Source organism: Nyctereutes procyonoides, unplaced genomic scaffold (assembly GCF_905146905.1).
Source record: "Nyctereutes procyonoides isolate TBG_1078 unplaced genomic scaffold, NYPRO_anot_genome, whole genome shotgun sequence".
Lineage (NCBI taxonomy): Eukaryota > Metazoa > Chordata > Mammalia > Carnivora > Canidae > Nyctereutes > Nyctereutes procyonoides.
The window spans coordinates 10921905-10941659 of NW_026575024.1; the positions used below are offsets into that span (position 1 = coordinate 10921905).

Here is a 19755-nt window from a genome sequence, read left to right on the forward strand (position 1 = left end):
GAGCTCCATCTGTAACCCTGGACAAAGCTACAGTTATTGAGAGCAGATAAAATGCTCTTTTATGCCAAGAATTACTCAGCTGCTTTCCAAGGAGATGGTAGACAAATCCCATTACACCAAACTGTCAGAAAGAGGAAGCACCTGGGAACAGAAGACCCAAACTATGCCTCCTGCTAGACTGATCGCATGCATCTAATTTTGCTTTTCTAAAACCCCATGATAATCCCATTTAAAAATATTTTCTTTCTAATTTTCTAATTATTAAAAGATAAATCCATACAACAATGTAAATGTATGTACTGCCCCTAAGCTATATATCTAAAAATGGTTACAACAGTAAACTTTGGTATTTTTTAAACTACATTTAAAAGAAAAAGACAAACTCACAGGAGAGGGCAGAACAGGAGAAGACAGCAGCAACAGAAATTTTGGAAGCTGGAAATCTTATTAGTAGTTGGCAGGTCTGAGAAGGCTCAATTACAAGCCAACAGTGGGGAAAGCTGAGAACCATCTGATTTCCACCATAGAATTCTACGGAGGCTCAGGAAGTACTGTTTTTTGGAGGGAGCAGTGGGATTCATTGCAAGGGACAGGGCTGGAACTATCTGTGAAGAAACAGGTCTCCCCATCGCCCCCCTTTCCATGCTGCTGGGTGCTGCTAGGTGACTGCCACCCCACACCACAGAACTCTGGACAATGTAAATCAGGAGGAGAGTGCTTTCTATGCGATCTGAGCAGACAAGAGGAAAGACCACAAGATACTATTATTAGGATGTGCAAGGAACAGCCTAGCTAGTGCTGTTGAGCTGATGAGCCCCTTCCACCTTCTCAGAGCTTTCAATCTGCCTTGTGAGCCCCAACTCTTCATCACACATGGACAACCACTGATGCTAAGATGTGAGAAGAAAGCCTCTAATTTATAAAAAGATTTACAAGAAAAACAAAACAGGACTAAAGCTCCTTGGAAGAAATAAACTACAGAGAAAAGAAAGTTTTAAAAAATATATCATTAATATACTCAGATAAGAAAAGATATTGTATCCATAAATTAAGAACAAGATGTTAGGTAAAGGTAGAAGAAATCCTCCCAGAAAGTAAAGCACTTCCATCCCCAAAAAGCCACAATAGAAAATTAGGGAAACAAACAAACAAACAAACAAGGAAAGAAAACATTAAAAAAAAAAAAATCAAGAAACTCTTCCAGACCCATCAAATGCTCATCATAATGATAAAAACAGACCTATACTAAGGCATATTGGTATGTGATTCCAGAATCCTTCAAAGAAAATATTCTGGGGGCACCCGGGTGGCTCAGTTGGTTGAGTGCTGGGCTTCTTGGTTTTGGTTCAGGTCATGATCTCAGGGTCCTGGGACTGAACCCTTCATTGGGCTCCATGCTCAGCAGGGAGTCTGTTAAAGATTCTCTCTTTCTCTCTGCCCCTCCCTCCCATGCACTCTTGCTCTCTAAAATAAATAAATCTTTTAAAAAAAAGAAAAGAAAGAAAAAAACCCTTTAAGTTCCTAGAAAGAATATAGTTCACATTCAAAGGATAAGGTCATTAAAATGGCCTTAGACTCTGTGAGAACATTGAAAGGTAGACAGCAATGGAGCAATGCTTTTAGAATCTGAAGCAAAATGATCTCCAACCTAGAATTCTACATCCAACCCAATTATCAGCAAGTGAGAAGGGGCAATGAATTAACACTGCAGAGAGGCAAGAACTCAACACTTTACCATACCTAAATTCCCATCCTCAGCAATCCACTGAGCCTGTCTTCTTCTACCCAAGGGAAGAAATAAACCAAGAAAGAGAAAAATATAAGCTATAGTAAGGAAAAAAAAACATCTGACACAAGACCAAAGGAAACTTCCACTCAAACTGTGGAGGGAGGAGCTCCCAGATGCCCAGATTTAGGAGCAAGCAGGCCAGACTGGAGCAGTAGGACTCAAGAGACAGATGTGTCAGTGACATGCCTTTGTCCACCATACCCACTGTGACTGAAAGAAACCACCAGAAGGAAATGAGAAGACCTGAAATCCCAGAAATGGGGAATCCAATCAAGAAAAATAGAGGAAGTTTCAAGGATGAAAGCTGCCTCTGCCAGGCCTACAGACCAAGCAAGCCAGAAAAAAGGAGAAGAGAGGTCTTTAGAACAGATGATGCCTCTAAAACAAAAACTGAAACCGAGAAATCACCTGAAATTGCTCCAACACAGCAGCCACTACCCATATGCAGCTACTGAGAGCACATGAGAGGTGGCCAGTCTGAAAAGAGTGTAGAACTGCCCATCAGATTCTGATTACAGTACTAAAAGAGCAAAGTAAAATATCTCAAACATTTTCAGTAATGTTTCAGTAATGCTGAAATAATATTTTGAACATATTGGAGTGAATACACTACTATTAATCTCATCTGCTTCTTTTTACCTTTTTTCCTGTGGCCACTAGGAAAGGTGAAAGTAGGCAGGGTGCACTGTATTCCTACTGGCCAGTGCTGACTGACCTTGTGGAAACCTGTCTGAGAGGCTCTAGGAGGTATGGGATGAGGTAGCAACAGGCAGAAAGAAGCCTTTGCAAATCAAAGTATACAAGGCGATTATTAACTATGGGAAAACTTTAAAAAGGAAACTATGGTAGGACTCCCATCTGTGACTATGTGCACAGGGAAACAATGTAAATGGTGGATATTGTTTTAATCAAAAGGTGTAACAGACTGGGAGAACAGGGAAAATGCAAGCAAAGGAAGGCTGTTCAAGAAAATGAAATCCTCCACCCGTGTAGAGGTTCAAATTAATAATCAGAAAATAAACATTCTCCTTAGAAATATAGCGATCTGTACAAGCAAGAATCAGCAGCTCAAAGAATTGAAAATGGCTATGGCCAGAGAGGCTGTGGCAAAAGTCTGAGGTGTGGAGAGCACAGCCTCTGGCTTGTATCATCAAACTATCACAGTCCTCTTTCACTTCTCAAACCATGTGCAGATTCGACGTGAATTTTTTTTAGAATTGCCACATTCTGCTAGTCTAATTACTTAAAAGTGGCAAAACAGTAGGGAGGTCTTTTGGACTCACACTAGAGATGAGCTAATAATTTAAAAGCATGTTTACCCAGGGGCACCTGCAGCTCAGTTGTTTAAGCGTCTGCCTTCGGCTCAGGTCATGATTCCAGGGTCCTGGGATTGAGTCCCGCCCCGGGCTCCCAGCTCAGGGGGAGCCTGCTTCTCCCTCTCCCTCTGCCACTCCTCTGCTTGTGCTCTCTCTCTCTCTGTTGAATAAATAAATAAAATCCTTAAGAAAAAAAAAAAAGCCAAAAGCCCTTAAGTAAAACAAAAGCATGCTTATAAACTGATCTGAGATAAGCAAAAAAAATCCAGCATAACACACTCATCACATCATCTGTGGATGAGATTAAGCTTTCAGGGAAATGTTATACAACACAGAAAAATAACTTGAAGGAATAAAAATCTAAGTCTTCTATTTGATTGGAAGCACTTAGTAACAAGTACGAATTCTGCCTTGGGAGGTGAAACAGTCTGGTCAATCCCGCTGGTGTGACTGAATAGAGACGGAAGAAATCATTGATATGGTTAAACCACTGAACCAACAAATATTCACTCTGGGGAAATAAGGTCCAAAGTATCAGTAACTGTGGGCAATTGACTTTATTCAGCCAAAGGATTATATTAATATGTACTTTATTTGTTGTGCTCCTGGCCCCCGCCAAAAAGAGAAAGGGAAAGAAAATAAAATTTGGAGATGTCCGTTAGTAAAGATAATGAGGAAATAAGTGGTATTCACAAAATACTTTTTAAAAATTGATTTTTAAACGACGGTAAACTCAGTAAAATGCACAGACTTTAAAGTGCAATAAGCTTTTCTAACCAACTTTAACCTACAAGTAATAAACTATACATTTAAACGTTTCTCTACATTATAGTAGCAGGGGGAAATATAGGCATGCTCTGAATACAAGTATTTTTATTTCATTTAGTAAAATAAAGTGCCAGGTTTACAGGCTTGAACTGGAGGAGTGATACAGTACCTTTAAAGTTAAAGGTAACTACTAACAGTAGTTTGGAAGTAAAATGTACTAGATCAAAAACCTTTACAGAATTACAGCAAAACAAAATCTCTACATTATGAGACTGTAACAAAGGTAAGCTAACTTTCCAAAGGCTGTAGAAAAAGCAGATTACTGACTAATGAACAAGTTTAAGGAGACTTCTATCACCAGCATAAAATATCCCTAGATCATTTATTTTATTTTTAATTCATGAAAGACAGAGAGAAAGAGAGAGAGAGGCAGAGACACAGGCAGAGGGAGAAGCAGGCTCCATGCGGGGAGCCCGACGTGGGACTTGATCCCAGGGTCTCCAGGATCACACCCTGGGCCAAAGGCGGTGCTAAACCCCTGAGCCACCCAGGCTGCCCCCCTAGATCATTTATTATGCCAATCAAGATGAAATAATCTAACAAGTGTGTAGAATTTCCACCCAGAGAAAGTAAAACAAATAATAAATAAAATAAAATAAAATAAAATAAAATAAAATGCCTTAAAGGTAATGATGAGAAGATGAATGCAGGGTAAATCTGGGAGCCAAGGCAAAAAGGAAATGATGAACTTGCCATCATACAAGTTCCCAGAAGCATCCCTTAAAGAGACACCAACATGCCCAGATCAAAGTGTACCTCAGCATTTTGTGGATAGAATCTCATTAAATGAAAAATTATACTGATAAGAAATGAAATATACCAAGGTGTAACAGATTTTTTTTTTACCTACCTGGTCCTTCTCTTAGCCAGTTCTTTACTGGCTTTTTAAGAGCCTACTTCCTATTTTTTTTGTGTGTATAGATTTTAGAAATGTGACAGAATAAAATGTGGACTAGATGTCTTAGTGCTAAAGTGATAATGTGCTACTGAAAGGGGCTCAGTTTGGTCAAAGCTTACAAGTAAATGACTGAAATTATAGTGTATCATTTTATATGGCACTGGCCACTCAAATGAGCTGAATTATCTCTAGAGGGAACTATTGTTATGAGAGAAAAAATTACAGTTTTCTAAAATTATGACTTAACTGGGCTGGAAAGTTGTGCTACCAATGCTTGATAAATCATAAATAAAACATCTGAACTGGAAATTTTGAAAGAGGCAAGGAAGCAAATAGGACTTAAATAACATTACAGGTAATGACATTACCTAAATAATTTCTAAAGCTGGTTCTTGATTCCCATCCTGCCCCACTTTTTTTTTTTTTTTTTTAAGGATTTCATTTATTTATTTGAGAAAGAGAGAGAAACTGAGTGAGAGAGTGCAAGGATGCATACACTCTTGAGCTAGGCTAGGGGCAGAGGGAGAGGGGAGAGAAACAGACTCACTACTGAGCGCAGGGCCCACAGGGCTTGATCTCAAGACCCTGAGACCTGGACCTCAACCAAAATGAAAAGTCGAATGCTTAACCACCCCATCCTGCTCCACTCATTTAAAAAGGTAACAGTTAACTCTTCCCAGTGAATACAAAGGGGTATCATACTTAGAAAAAAGCTCCGGTACCAGAATGAATTAGGGCCCAGAGTGAATTCATTTCTGTACACATTCAGGAAAACTCATTATCCATTATTCAAATACCTTCCAAATCCAAGTAGGCAAAGTAAAACTTGGGTCCGGGATTCCCAGTAAAAACTGGGTGGAAAAAAAAACTTATTTTTTGAGATTTCTACTTTTTTGTTTGTTTTAAACACACACAGGCATAAAAGCCAGTCCAGCCTTGCAGAAATATTTTGTTTATAGTAAGCACATCGTTAAGTATAGCAATTTTGGTTTTCACACCCTTTCTCTTCAGTTCCACAACGAGGTGAATGTCCCTTATTGACTCCGTGGTAAAATGCATTAGTCACTTTTTAACTGTTGGACACGTGTCAAGGTAGACAGCATGGCAGCCGTCAGCAGCTGGGAGTCTAACAGAAGTGCCTGGGCCCTCGCCTCTCCACCTCTCCTAGCACAGGCCCAGGCACAGGCCCAGAAGACACAGTCAGACTCTGGTGATGAATTAATGGATGGTCCCAAAGGCTCCCCAAACTCAGGGTCCTTACCTCTATATACCAAACACTCCATTTCGTGAGACAGAAATGCTCTGAAAGGGAGGGAGTATGTTTAAGCATATGTCTGATCTGATCCTATTCTCTCAATTATCTATTACAAAATGGAAGTTATTGGTATAATAAATATCATTAGTATTTTGCTTTGCAATTGGGAAAGAGGGTCTCATGACAAGATAGTTACCAAAATAGCTACTAATACATGGATTCAAAGCAGAAAGGGTTATTTTCTAATGGTTCCAACAGTGGTTTGTTTTAAAAAGTCTAAAGGGAGAAAAAACTCCAAGGGTACTCTGCATTTGCCAGGATTGAGGTGAACTACATACAAAGTCCCTTTGCACCTTCAACATCTATACTCTTTCCAACCCTGTTCTACAAATGGTGACCTAATTTGATTATTCAAGCTGTTACCTAGTACTTTATGGAGGTCCTGGCTCTCAGAAATGGACACAGCAAGCTAGATTGAAGGGAAGTGCTGAAGTACAGTAAAGGCAGTAATTTAAAATGCAGTAAGTGAGCATAGAGGGGTGTACATTTCCTGGAACTCTCAGGGCAGTTGCCAGCTGAACGGGGATATATTTATATAGGAGGGGGGTGCTAGCCTAAAATTCTAAAGACCAGATCTTCAAAGTAACATGTTACAAATTTTGTTAATCATAAATCTCCTTATAAAGGTGAACACAAAATTTCTGTATAACAAAGTATTGTATGTCTGTATATACTCTAAGTATAAGAAATATATTCTAAGAAATATAAAATATAAAAATCATCCAAGTCAGAGGTTTAAAAGCCTTTAAAAGCTGAAAGCAATACTGTGTCCTTTATATACAGAAATAAGTAGAATATAATTTACTATAAAAACTGTAGGAAAATATTTTTATTATACACATATCTTTACATAATCAACTAGCAAGAGATCATATATTCATGTTAAGTTTTAAAATGATCTACAATGTTGAGATAATAAAAGAGCTTAAAATTTAATCAAATTAAGCCTGTTTCGGTTTAAGTTTTAAAATGACTGTGTATTAAATAAAAAGAGAGGCTGAAAAAAATCCGAAGCACCTAAGAATCTTCTATGGTGGCTGAAAGACAGGGAAAAGAGGGAAAACCGGTCAGCATTTAAAAGGCAGCAGGCTGTACAATCATTGTCCCTGCCAGAATCTGAGAAAGTGTTGGATCTTCTTGTATACTGGTCTGGGGTGAGGTTAAGATAAAGGAATTACAAATCACTAACAGAACAAGTATGTCCATGTGGGAAATGACATGGAAAAAAGCATAATCAAACTGCTTTACATATTCCCCACGTGTGGGAGGAGGAGGGATTGGGGTGGGGATATGGATGCCCTTCATGAAATTGGCAAAGGGAACATCTGGTGGAGACGGGTGGAACCAATTCCACGCTTTGATGTACACTCTCTGCTTGGAACACAGAACAATGGCCAATTAAATATAGAGAAAAGCACAAAGGCATAGCTAGGCTCAAAACCAGAATGAGAATGAATGCAAAGGAAACAAAAGCCCTCCCACTCAAAATGGCCTGTAAACACAGTATCAAAAACAGAGCAGATGACTAGTTCTGAAAAAGATAGCCAACTAGGGAAAAAATCCATTACACGTGAAATGTATTATACACCCTGTCAGGCACTTTCAAGATAAATATATTCAAGATCAGGGATAAATGAAGGCAACATTTTAAAAAAAAGATGTTGTGAATAAGAACAGTGAGAAATGAAACCAGAATAAGTAGATAGGAAAGAACAAGTGAGAAATCTTAGAAACGAAATTTAAAAACAAAAACAAAACATAAAACCTCAACAGTGAGGATAAATGCTAGATTGAACACCGTCAAGGGAGGAGTAAACTGAAAGTTAGACTGGATGAATAGAGCATGAGGAATAGGACACAGAGGAGAGAGGCCACAACACATACTCAAATAAGTCAGTACCCAGACACACCAAGGTAAGGGTTAAGCTGCAAAATATTAAGGATAAAGAATCTCCAAAGGGCAGCCCGGGTAGCTCAGCGGTTCAGCGCCACCTTCAGCGCAGGGCATGATCCTGGAGACTCAGGATGGAGTCCCACATCGGGCTCCCTGCATGGAGCCTGCTTCTCCCTCTGCCTCTGTCTCTGCCTCTCTCTCTCTCTCTCACTCTGTGTCTCTCATGAATAAATAAATAAAATCTTAAAAAAAAAATCTCCAAAACAAATTACAGTACTTTTTGGAAGCTTAACAGAGCTTTAACATTACCAATTTTTAAGAACTCTATGGTTACACAGCCATTTAAAGTAAAAAAAAAAAAACTCTTTACAATATAGAAAGGGCCCACTGTCATTGATGATGACCCTAAATCATTTATAAGAACAAAGCCACTTTATGTATTTATAGTTAACAGCTTTTTTTGATTCCCTAAGGTCTTGTGGAGTTTCAGAAGTGAAAATTATGTTCCAGCTGCAGTAATAGGACTCAATTAGAAATGGAGGATCTTATCTTTAAGAAAACTTTGTGATTAGTGAAAGCATATTGATATGGTCTTCTACTACTGAAAAACCTTGATGCAGACAAAATTAACTTGGAAACAGCATTCTGCGTTCATTATAGTAAGCTACTGCAACCTTTAATTATTTGTATACAAAGTAGAACAATTAACAAAGAGGTATAAAAACTGCTTTTTCAAGTGTCACTGATATTAAACCTTATTTTTAGAGTCCTTAGTAGTATATGTTTTTTTTTAATCACTTATGTTTTCTGTTAAATGTCATGACTTTCACCTTGGGCAGAAATCAATAGGCAGAAAATGAATCAGACTTACAGTAATTGATGTCAATAAAACACACTGGAACCAGTATCTTTTTAAATGCTGAGAACCACAAAGCCATTCCTGTAAGAGAACAGTCTCAAAAACGGAATCTACTTTCACTTCTGTTTTGTTGACCTTCTGCTTTCCATAAGGACTAGCTAAGTACTTCAGGCCCTGGGGTTCTGGCACTTTGCTGGAGGACAGTGCAGTTGACTAAGGACACAAGTAGCTGGCAGACATGAAAGTGGAAGGCTTATACCTTCCTTTACAAAGAACCAGACTGCCAACCACCAGCTTCCTCCATCCACGGTTAATTTCCCTAAGCTCAGCAGTCACAGGGAGGGCCCTTAAGAACCCACATGATATTCCCACACAATGTTCCCTCTGAAATAACTGAGAACCATGCTTATAAAATTGATATGATACTTCTGGAAATAATTTAGGAGTATGAATGGGAGGGAAACACGATGTCCAAATGAAAGTAGCTTTGGTTAAGAATTTCTTAAATATTGCGAGGCAGTACAAGATTCTGATGCCTTAACCAAGGCTTTTTTGTATTATTATCATCAAACAAGTATGTTTTCTAAATACTTTCTAGATGTAATTTGCTTTTCTATGCATACACCACTTAGGGGATCAGAGACAAAGAAGAAAGACATTACCAATGCCTCAAAGCATTATAATGTGATTAATTTTTCAGTGAGGCCACAAGAATAAAGTGATAATCTGGGGAAGAGAAGAAGCAGGTGACCAAGCTATTCCATATGGCTTTCCAAAGAACTCTGTATATGGATTAAAGAAGCAAAGCTTAAATTCAATATGAGTCCCTTCAACTCATCTAAGTATCTATTGAGCACTGACCCTATGGCATGCACTAGGGATATGAAGATGAGCAACAAAGACAAAAGTCCTGCCTCCACGGACCTTGCATTCCACTTGGAAAGACAGACCAGATGCTAAATTCTGAGCTAGATGCTGTCATGTGTAACTCTCACAAACACATCCACAACTATTCATCAGGGTTACACAGCATTAACAATAAAACAGACAGATGAAGGCCCGCAAGCAAGTGGACGTTCTACCTCCACCCCTACCCCACTGTTAGGGTCTTAATCACTCTTGGAAAGGCAGAGTGAGTGGTTCAAAAGCCCCAACTTCTATGGGCACCTGCACCTTTCTTTTTGCTTCTTCCTGTGGATTAAATTTAGGATTCCAGCACCAACACCAAAACTGCCTAAGAATAGTACCAGGTTGTATACATAAAACCACATGCATCAGACATAACAGGCAGTTTAAGGATAATCTGGCCTAAACACATTTTTCTTTTTTAGACCCTAATCCATGAGTGAGATGCAACTTTACAGACATACAGCTAGTTTAGGATGTTGCCACATGATCAGCAAAGGTCCTAAAAACTTTATAGAGTTTCAGCAGCAAAATCTCCTCAGGCCAATCTGGTGAGAGAGGACTTCTTGACAAAACCTAAAATCGTCAGTTTAGTGTACACTTACTATTGCCATGCCAAGACAAGCTAGTCTTATCATGAAGTTACAAGACACAAAACCCATGTGAGTTCATAGCCTATGGCTTTGTTTCTCCATAAAGTCATGGAATACTCAAGGTTACTTAAGGTTGCTAGAGAAAGCAAGCCAGCATTTGCTGAATGCAGCAAGTGAAAGTAACATCATGGAAATGACTTTACAGCCACTCTAATTTAGTTATTTTAAAGTAATTCATTACATCATCATTGAAAAATTATTAACTGGTGGCATGTGTCACATGCACCTGCTCATAAGACATCTGGACAAGGAGCCACACTAGCACAAGATACCACTGCTACAGGCCACAGGAACCCTTGAAGAGTTTTGGAAAAAGGCTCTCTCTTTGTTTTGTAAATTCTATGAATTTTGATAAATCTATAATGACATGTATCCGCCATTACAATATTAAAGAGAATATTCTCACTGCCCTAAAATCCCTTGTGCTCTACCTATTCATCCCTGTCTCTCTCCTCACAAATCCCTGGCAACCACTAATCTTGTTAGTGTCTCCGTAGTTTTGCCTTTTCCAGAAATGTCAAAGTTAGAATGATACTATATATAGCCTTTGTCCATTTTTTCTATAAGGTTGACTTTTTTGTAATATGCAGTGTTCCTTACATACTCTGGGCACAAGTCTCTTGGTGGTCATATATACAGCAAATACCTTCCTCTGTATCATTTAGCTTTTGCTGTATATAAAATCATCCCAAAACATAATGCTAACAACAACTGCTTATTTGTTCATGATTCTTGAGGTTGGCCATCTGAGCTGAGATGGCTTGTCTCTGTTCCATGTGTGGTTGACTGGGCTTGAATATGCACTATGGTCAGCTGGTGGCCCAATGGCCTCACTCACACACATACCTGATGCGTGGCTGGCTGCTGACAAGGGTGATGGTAGTCATTTTAAGCCACAAGTCCTTCATCAACCAACAGGTTAGCCTGGGTTTGTAAACAGGGTAGTGATTGTAGAATTCTCAAAACTAGCAAGAAAGGGCATGGCTCAGTATGCAAGCAAGTACTTTTTCAGGCCACTGCTTGTGTTATGATCACCAATATTCCATAGGCCAAAGCAAATCACATAGCCAAACACAAATTCAAAACTGGTTCTCTACCTCTTTAGGAGAATCACACTCAGAGGGGCAGGAGAAATCTAGGGCTACTTCTGCAAACAACCTAATGGTATCTTTTGATGAACGTAAGTTCTTAATGTCACCGTAGCTCAATTTATCAATTTTTTCTTTTTTATGGTTTGCTTTCTGGGGTCGTCTTGTTTAACAAATATTTGCCCATCTCAAATTCATAAATACATTCTCCTACCCTGCTTTTTTAAAAATTAACTAAAGAAGAAAAATGTTTTCCACACATTTAAACTTACAGCCTGATTATGTTTCAGAATACTGGAATAGAACATACAGACAACAAGGTCACAGGTCTATCCCTTCCCACAGATTTTCGTGTGCGCAGGAAGTGCAGCTTTCATAAAGAAGCCTAACTTGGCGCAGAGTGTCCACTGGATGATGTACACACAGTGATCTCTTCTTATCCTTTGCCTATCAATCTTTGAGAATATTAGTATCTTTCTTATTCATATAGCCTCTTTCTCTTTACATATTTTAATACCACCGATTCTGTCTCTGCTGGAAACCACTTTTCCAATTTCTTTGTTAGTACGTTTTAAAACTTTTATGTATGGGAAATTAAATTTAAGTGTGGGAGGATGATCATAAACCATCAATATATAAACAATGGGGTGGCTACTGATAGTTGGCAAGGTAATCAGTGGTTTTTTATTTTCTAGTGCTTTCCAATATTTCCTACAAGGAACATGCATTGCCTGTGTAATTAAAAGTTTAAAAGTAGTTTTAAATTTGTATGCATTCCAAACTATTGACCTTTTCCTGTGCAATTTCCTCTACTGCTCCTAGCAGTAGAAAGTCTTTCTTCCTCAATATAGTAATACCACTTTTTAAAAAAGCATTTAATTTTAATCTATCTGGAGTTTGTTTTCCAGTTACAATTTTCAGCTATGCTCATCATTAGCCTTTAAGCCTCACACTGTGCTTCTGATTCCATCAGTTTACCAGGTCAGTCCCATCCCACTCAGTGCCATCTTTGTGCTTGTATATTACAGGAGTTCAAACTGTCTATTACAGAGAGCTCTTCCTCCCTCCAGGTTGAAATAGTAACAAAATAAAGCTGCATCTGATCATTCTGATGTCAGAATGAACAAATCACTATTTTCCAAAGATAGACCATTATAATCAGGTAGAGTTGTTTTTTAAAGATGATGATGCAGCCTACTCATTTTTTGCAACTATTTGGCAAATTAAAAATCAACAGGAACATAAGAGATTAAAATATAGGGAATTTTTAAAGCCTACAATAGTAGTTCTGTAGTTAAAATGAATACTGTTACTTTATTCTTATGTAAGGAAAGAATGGGCAGGATGGCTCTGATACTAAAATCTCCTCCCATATTTATCTAGTATGTATTACTATGTAGAAACTTGTATTGAAATATAAGAATTAAAAACACTAATTTCTATTCACCATGTTCATAGCAGTTCCGTTAAAAAAAAAAGGCAAAGCACTGTTCACTGTGTCAGCTGACTTCCAACTTTGAACAAAGCAAGTTTCACTTCATTAAGTATATTTAATTAAAAAGCAACTTTTAGATAATATCCAGGTAGCAGTTTCTCAACAAATTAAATTAGTACATTCTCCCACCTTGCCAACATATTTCAGTAGGAGGAGATTTTCTTACAGGCTCTATTCCTTCCTCCTCTCAACTCCTGCCTTGGGCTTTTGGTCTTCTGCTTTCTTTGAGCTGAATACATGAAGAGCACATTCTCTACACAATGTAAAGAGGCAGTAAACCTTGGCTAATAACATAGGATCAATTTTTAGAAGCTTTTTAAGGCTGATGGATGCTGAATCCTTCCTCAAGAGGGTATGCTCAATATCTCAATGCCACAACTAAAACTATATAGGAACCAAAATCCATATACATATACTGCTAGATACAAACTTGGGTCACTACTGCTACATAAATAACTGAAGCTACTGGAGAGTAAGATCCTTTAAAGATATTATAATTAGCTCTTCTTCCTCCCAAGGCTCACTAAATTACTAGCAGGAAAACGAATCCTAAGAACCAAATAAAACATTTTGCAAAAATCAGGATAAATAACTTTAGGAAGCACTAAATCTAGGGCCATTTTCATGTAACAGTGATATATAAACTGAAAAAAAAAAATCACTAGTCGAAAGTCTGGTTTCCCTACTGTGCTGAAAAGCAATCTTCACAAAATTACTCAGAGTGAACAGTATAAAATTTCCCTAAGATATATTCATTAGAGAACAGGATGGTTAAAAAGCCAGAATTGTAATATTCCTTAAAGGTAACTGGTTTTGCCTCCCAAACATATTCCTGAAAGCAAATTCTTACACAAGATGCAAAGGCGAGTTTTGACAATGACCTTCAGAATCAAAACCACAATGTATCATTGTACTTGCAGCCAATTTTCGCCCTTGCATTTTAAGTTGTGCCAAGTGTTGATGAGGCAGGTAGTTAGGTCATGGTCCCCGTTCTCAATGAGTTCCCACTTAGTCGGGGAAGACCACCTGTGGCCACAAACAAATACTGTAGGAAGTACTGATCAGAAGGAAAATCTATTCCACAGGAAAAGGGGAATGGCACCAAAGTTAGCTAGTAAAAATGGGAATAGTAAATTCAGCAGTAACTAACTGCAGAGCAGCCATGTCTGGTACAGACCAAAGAGATCTTCCTGACCCTACTGACCAGTCGCTTCTCCTACCAGACTATGACCAACGTCAATGGCAAGAAACAAATCAGACATAGTATGTCCAAGCTGTCTTGCTCAGGCCATCCTGGCACTGAAAGCCTGGCATGGAGGCCTGGGTGCAGAAGAGATGGCATTCTTCCTCACGGCCACCTCAGAAACCTGCTGCTTGGCCCATTGGCTAAGCCCCAATCGGCACACTGAGGTCAGAAAGGAGAGTGGGCCCGCACCCCCTACAGTGGCCTATGCCCCATTTTGGTGTACCCAGACCCCTCGGGATGCCCAGCATACACAGAACATTTCCTAAACTTCCTACCTCCAATCAATAGGGCTGGACAGGGTTTCTGGAAAAGAGGATAGAGTGTCTCCTACTCAAAGGAGCAGACATTCACCAGGTCTAGCTTGTTCAGCAGTGCGACCCAATTCCTGCAGTGGGCCCTCAGTAAGGATTTACAAAGGGGTGTGCTAAGAAACAGGGCAGAAAGCAAGGGAGAGCTAGGAATCTGGAATTAAGAGCTACAGCATGAGGAAGACAGTGGATGCAAAATAAGGACTGCAATAAGAAAGTACTGACAACTGAACTAACTTTGAGAATTCTGTTCTTTGACCTCAACATGAGGCTCACGGGTGATTTTCCAGTAATGAGTAATTTCCTGCCTAGGATACCCAGGGAATGGCTGGGTGTGAGAGAAACATTTCTTGGAAGGATATGCCTCTCCCCCAGCCCCCACCCCTTCCCCTGTAGGCAGAGCCATTTTCTGATGTGATACATTCCTGGAGAAGGCAACATTCCATCCCAATGTACATCCTCCCTACAAATCTGGGATGGAGCAGGCCAACGGCTGGGATATCAGGAAGGATTTTATATGGAGCTGCCAAGGGAGGCAGAGGAACGACTCAAGTTTAGTACAAAGCCCTCCCACGTTACAACATATTCGGACTCTCTGCAAACAATATTCAGGCAGGAACAGCAAGCGCTGTCTTGCTAACTCCTTGTGCCCAGCAGAGCTTGCTACAATGACCAGGTCCTGAGAAGCTATACTGATTGTACTTCCAGGTTGATGGGCACCTCAGCCCAAACCCTGGATGGTATCATCTCCTTTCCTTGCTATTTCAGCCTTCTCTCCAAGTCCAAAGTCCTGAGAAGCTATACTGATTGTACTCCAATCAGTCTCTCCAAGTCTCTCCAAGTCCTGAGAAGCTATACTGATTGTACTTCCAGGTTGATGGGCACCTCAGCCCAAACCCTGGATGGTATCATCTCCTTTCCTTGCTATTTCAGCCTTCTCTCCAAGTCCAAAGCTTCAAGGCTTTTCTGATGCTGGAGCATTCAAAAATTTTTTTTCTTCTTTGAAAAAAGTATTTGTTGTGATGCTAGGATTTACTTCAAAACAAAACAGAGGTAGGAGAGGCTCATAGGGTGGGGGTGTGCGGAGTTCAGATGAAAGAAGATGGACCTTGAGTTTGTAATTTTTGAAACTAGGTGATGGATATATAAGGGTCGTTATACTAATCTAATTCTGTATGTTTGAAAGTTTTCTTGAAGGAGAGTCTTGAAAGCTCAGTTTTTCAAAGTAAGGGGAGGAGATATCATGAGATGCATGTTTCTGAATGATTACCCTGGTTTTAGGATTGGGATTGTGGTGGCAGCAATGGCAGTTTTTCCCTTCCCCCTGAGTTCCTACAAGTAAGTAAACAGAGTGACAAGGATAGATGACTAACTCAGACAACTAAAACAAAACCAGGAACAAGACACCTGGGTGGTTCAGTGGTTGAGCATCTGCTTTTGACTCAGGGTGATCCCGGGGTCTGGGATCGAGTCCCACATTGGGCTCCTTGCGGGAAGCCTGCTTCTCCCTCTGCCTATGTCTCTGCCTGTCTCTCTCTCTCTGTGTCTCTCATTAATAAGTAAATAAAATCTTTAAAAAAAAACACACACACCCAAAAAGAAAACGAAACCAGGAACAAGGCATCCTTATGACCCGGAAAGTATAAGGACATGGGGGCAAGCCACTCACTGAGACCCACATGGCATCAGCATTTGTGGGAGAGGAAGGTAAATCAATACCACAGGTAAGATTCTGACAACAAAAATCCGTAGAACCCCCAGATCACCAGCAGGTGCTCACTGCGAAGTGTGGTAGCCAGCTGTGTTAGCAACCAAACTGGGAACAGATTCTGCAGGCTCCAGTTCACACGCCGTGCCAGGCTCTCTCTCTACCTAAGCTAGTAGGGTGTTCCAGGCCCTATAGACTCTCAAAACTGAGCACGGAAAGGCCCTTCTAGGACAATGCCTTGCACTGAGGAGAAACTTCTAGTAGAACAAATTGAGCAAATAGGGGCTAAGGAAAGAGCAGGCTGTGATGAACTAAGACTGATGGGAGGAACAGGGAAAGCAGATCTTAGAAAGTACAAGGTCATTTTAAAATAACTTCACAAAGACATCTAAAGAGGGAGCTGGAGAGCCCTAAGCTAGAATATCTATCTGACCCACCCCTTCCTTCCTAAAACTATGAGAAAAATCTTCACTTAAAAATGATGCAGGGGATCCCTGGGTGGCTCAGCGGTTCAGCGCCTGCCTTTGATCCTGGAGTCCCGGGATTGAGTTCCCTGTTGGGCTCCCGGCAGGGGCCTGCTTCTCCCTCTGCCTGTATCTCTGCCTCTCTGTCTGTCATGAATAAATAAATAAAATCTTAAAAAAAAAAAAAAAAGATGCGAAGACAAAGAGCACTTGAGTTCCACACAGCATTATCATACGAAAGACAGTAAGGGACATAGCAGTATCTCTACGGAAAATAAAAGCCAGCTAAAATGATGCCCAAAACAGATGAAAACTAATCCAGCCAGCAAACAGAAATTAAGAAAGTGGCAGAACCTATGGAAGAATACAGACAAGAATAAGAAATCAAGAATCAAAGTGATTGAAAAAAGAATGATGTGCAAAGAAAAGTAAAAGAAATCAGGAAAGAATGAAAAATATATTTTCAGAAATGAAGACAAAACAAGGAGGGCCATGAGTGCAAATAAACATATTTAATGCCTTAGAAAAATTAGGGGGAGTTAAATTTTTTTTTAAATACAAATACATTCCGGGATCCCTGGGTGGCACAGCGGTTTGGCGCCTGCCTTTGGCTCAGGGCACGATTCTGGAGTCCCGGGATCGAATCCCACGTCGGGCTCCCGGTGCATGGAGCCTGCTTCTCCCTCTGCCTGTGTCTCTGCCTCTCTCACTCTCCCTGTGACTATCATAAATAAATAAAAATTTTTTAAAAAAATAAATAAATAAATACAAATACATTCCTTGTACTATTACAATTTTTCTGTAAAATTTTTTGAAATTAATTTAATTTTTTTTTCAATTGAAAGACTTATTTATTTGGGAGAGAGAGAGACAGTACAAGCAGGAGAGAGAGAGGGAGAGGGAGAGAGGATCTTAAGCAGACTCCATACTGAGTTCTGGGCCTGATCTCAGGACCCTGAGACCATGCCCTGAGCCAAAACCAAGAGTCAGATGCTTAACCAACTGTGCCTCCAGGTGCCCCATACTTTAAAAAATTAAGTTATATTTAATTATATATATATATATATATATATATATATATATATATATTTTTTAGTAATCTCTACCCCATCATGGGACTTGAACTCATGATCCTGAGATCAAGAGTTGCATGCTCTACTGACTGAGCCAGCCAAGTGCCCAGTAATTTTTTTTTTTACATAAAAGAAAGACTTTAAAATTTTTGAGAGAAAGTGAAAGAAAGAGGTGACAGGCAAGGAAGATCTAACACAGACATAATAGGCAGAGCCCCTGAAAAAGTAAACCAAAGCAATGTAACAAAAGAAATACTGAAAACTCTAATTAAAGACTTTACTACGGTCAAAAAAGTTTAACCTTTTTTTACTATACACTGAAAGACTACAATGATTTTTGGAGGAGAGTGACTGATAATGGCCACCACGGTATAGTTTAGTAAATGATCAGACTGAAATAAAAGGTTAAAAAATCCTTTGAGAATCTAGCAAAAAGACTCACTACTCAGTGACTTTTAAGGGAAAGATAATTAGGTTGTCAAACATCCACAGCAATGCTTTGCACCAAAAGATAATGGAATAACATATTTAAATTACTTAAGGAAAAAAAAATGTGCTCCAAAGATTTTTATATTCTGGCAAAGTAGACTTTAAAGACCATAGACATACTGTAAAGAACACGCACCAACAATTCACAGATCATAGTTCCACATCTGGTGGAGAATGAACATCAGGCAACCACAATGATGAGGGAACTTGGGGAAGAATGGATAGTTAGTTGGCATTAGTATTTGCTAGCAGATTTAAGCCATAAGGATTGTGGTAAGGGAGACAATGCAGTGTATAATAATGTAGAGTACAACTATTGAAAGGGAGTATGGGAGGCAGAACAGGAAGAGTTATCTTGGTGATAAAAGTTTTTTTTAAAGATTTTATTTATTTATTCGCAAGAGACACAGACACAAGAGAGAGGCAGAGACATAGGCAGAGGAAGAAGCAGGCTCCCTGTGGGGATTCTGATGCAGGACTGAATCCCAAGACCGGAGGGATCACGACCTGGGGCGAAGGCAGACACTTAACCAACCACTGAGCCACCCAGGCGTCCCTACTCCATTTTGTTTAAAACTAGGTTTTCTAAGTATATCAATCACATTAGCAAATATACTAAATATGCCTCTACCAGTATTTGAGCAATAATTTAATTTTCTTATCTTACTACTTTACCTAGAACCTCCAAAATAATGTTCAACGAAAGCTAGATAAGTTAAAAATAACTTGAGCAGGACGCCTGGATGGCTCAGCAGTTGAGTGTCTGCCTTTGGCCCAGGGCATGATCCTGAGGTACCAGGATTGGGTCCTGCATCAGGCTCCCTGCATGGAGCCTGCTTCCCCTTCTGCCTGTGTCTCTGCTTCTCTCTCTGAGTCTCTCATGAATAAATACAGTATTTAAAAAAAAAAAAAAAAGCTTCAGCATTTTATCAGTTAGGTTTGAGATCTAGGATCTCCTGCGTAAGCAGCTTCCTTCTAATATTATTACATGCTAATTGTTAGGAGCCGCTAAATAAGGCCGGCTGGAACTCCACAGCTAAGTTTTTACCACCCAGATGCTGTTCTGGACAGAAAGAGCTCCCTGCCTTCTAGCACAGCCCAAACTCTAACCTCACTTTTTCTTCAGGGCTTTTCCATTTCCCTGGATAAAGTCCCTCAGTAATCATCTCCTGCTTTTACGTTTTCTCCAGTTGACTAACTGCTTGACTTGCTTTCGAGCTACTCCAGGCAGTTAACTGAACAAGCAGTATTGACCATCCTAGCTGCTCTCCTGCTCTCTTCGTGATTTCTGAACTCCACCATTCTAAAACAACTTTCTTTTCACACATCTGTTTCTTTCCTTTTATATCCCAACATGGAAAAGTTCTCATTTAAAAAACCCAAGCTACACTGAAAACCAGATCACACATAAAAATCCTATGACCAC

At 39.5% G+C, this 19755-nt stretch overlaps 1 protein-coding gene across 1 annotated transcript in view; it reads right to left on the reverse strand.

Moving 5' to 3' along the window:
* The window catches only part of PTPN1 (protein tyrosine phosphatase non-receptor type 1), a 67089-nt gene that overhangs the window by 22704 nt on the left and 24630 nt on the right, over positions 1 to 19755 (reverse strand). The gene's annotated exons all lie outside the window — the stretch shown is intronic.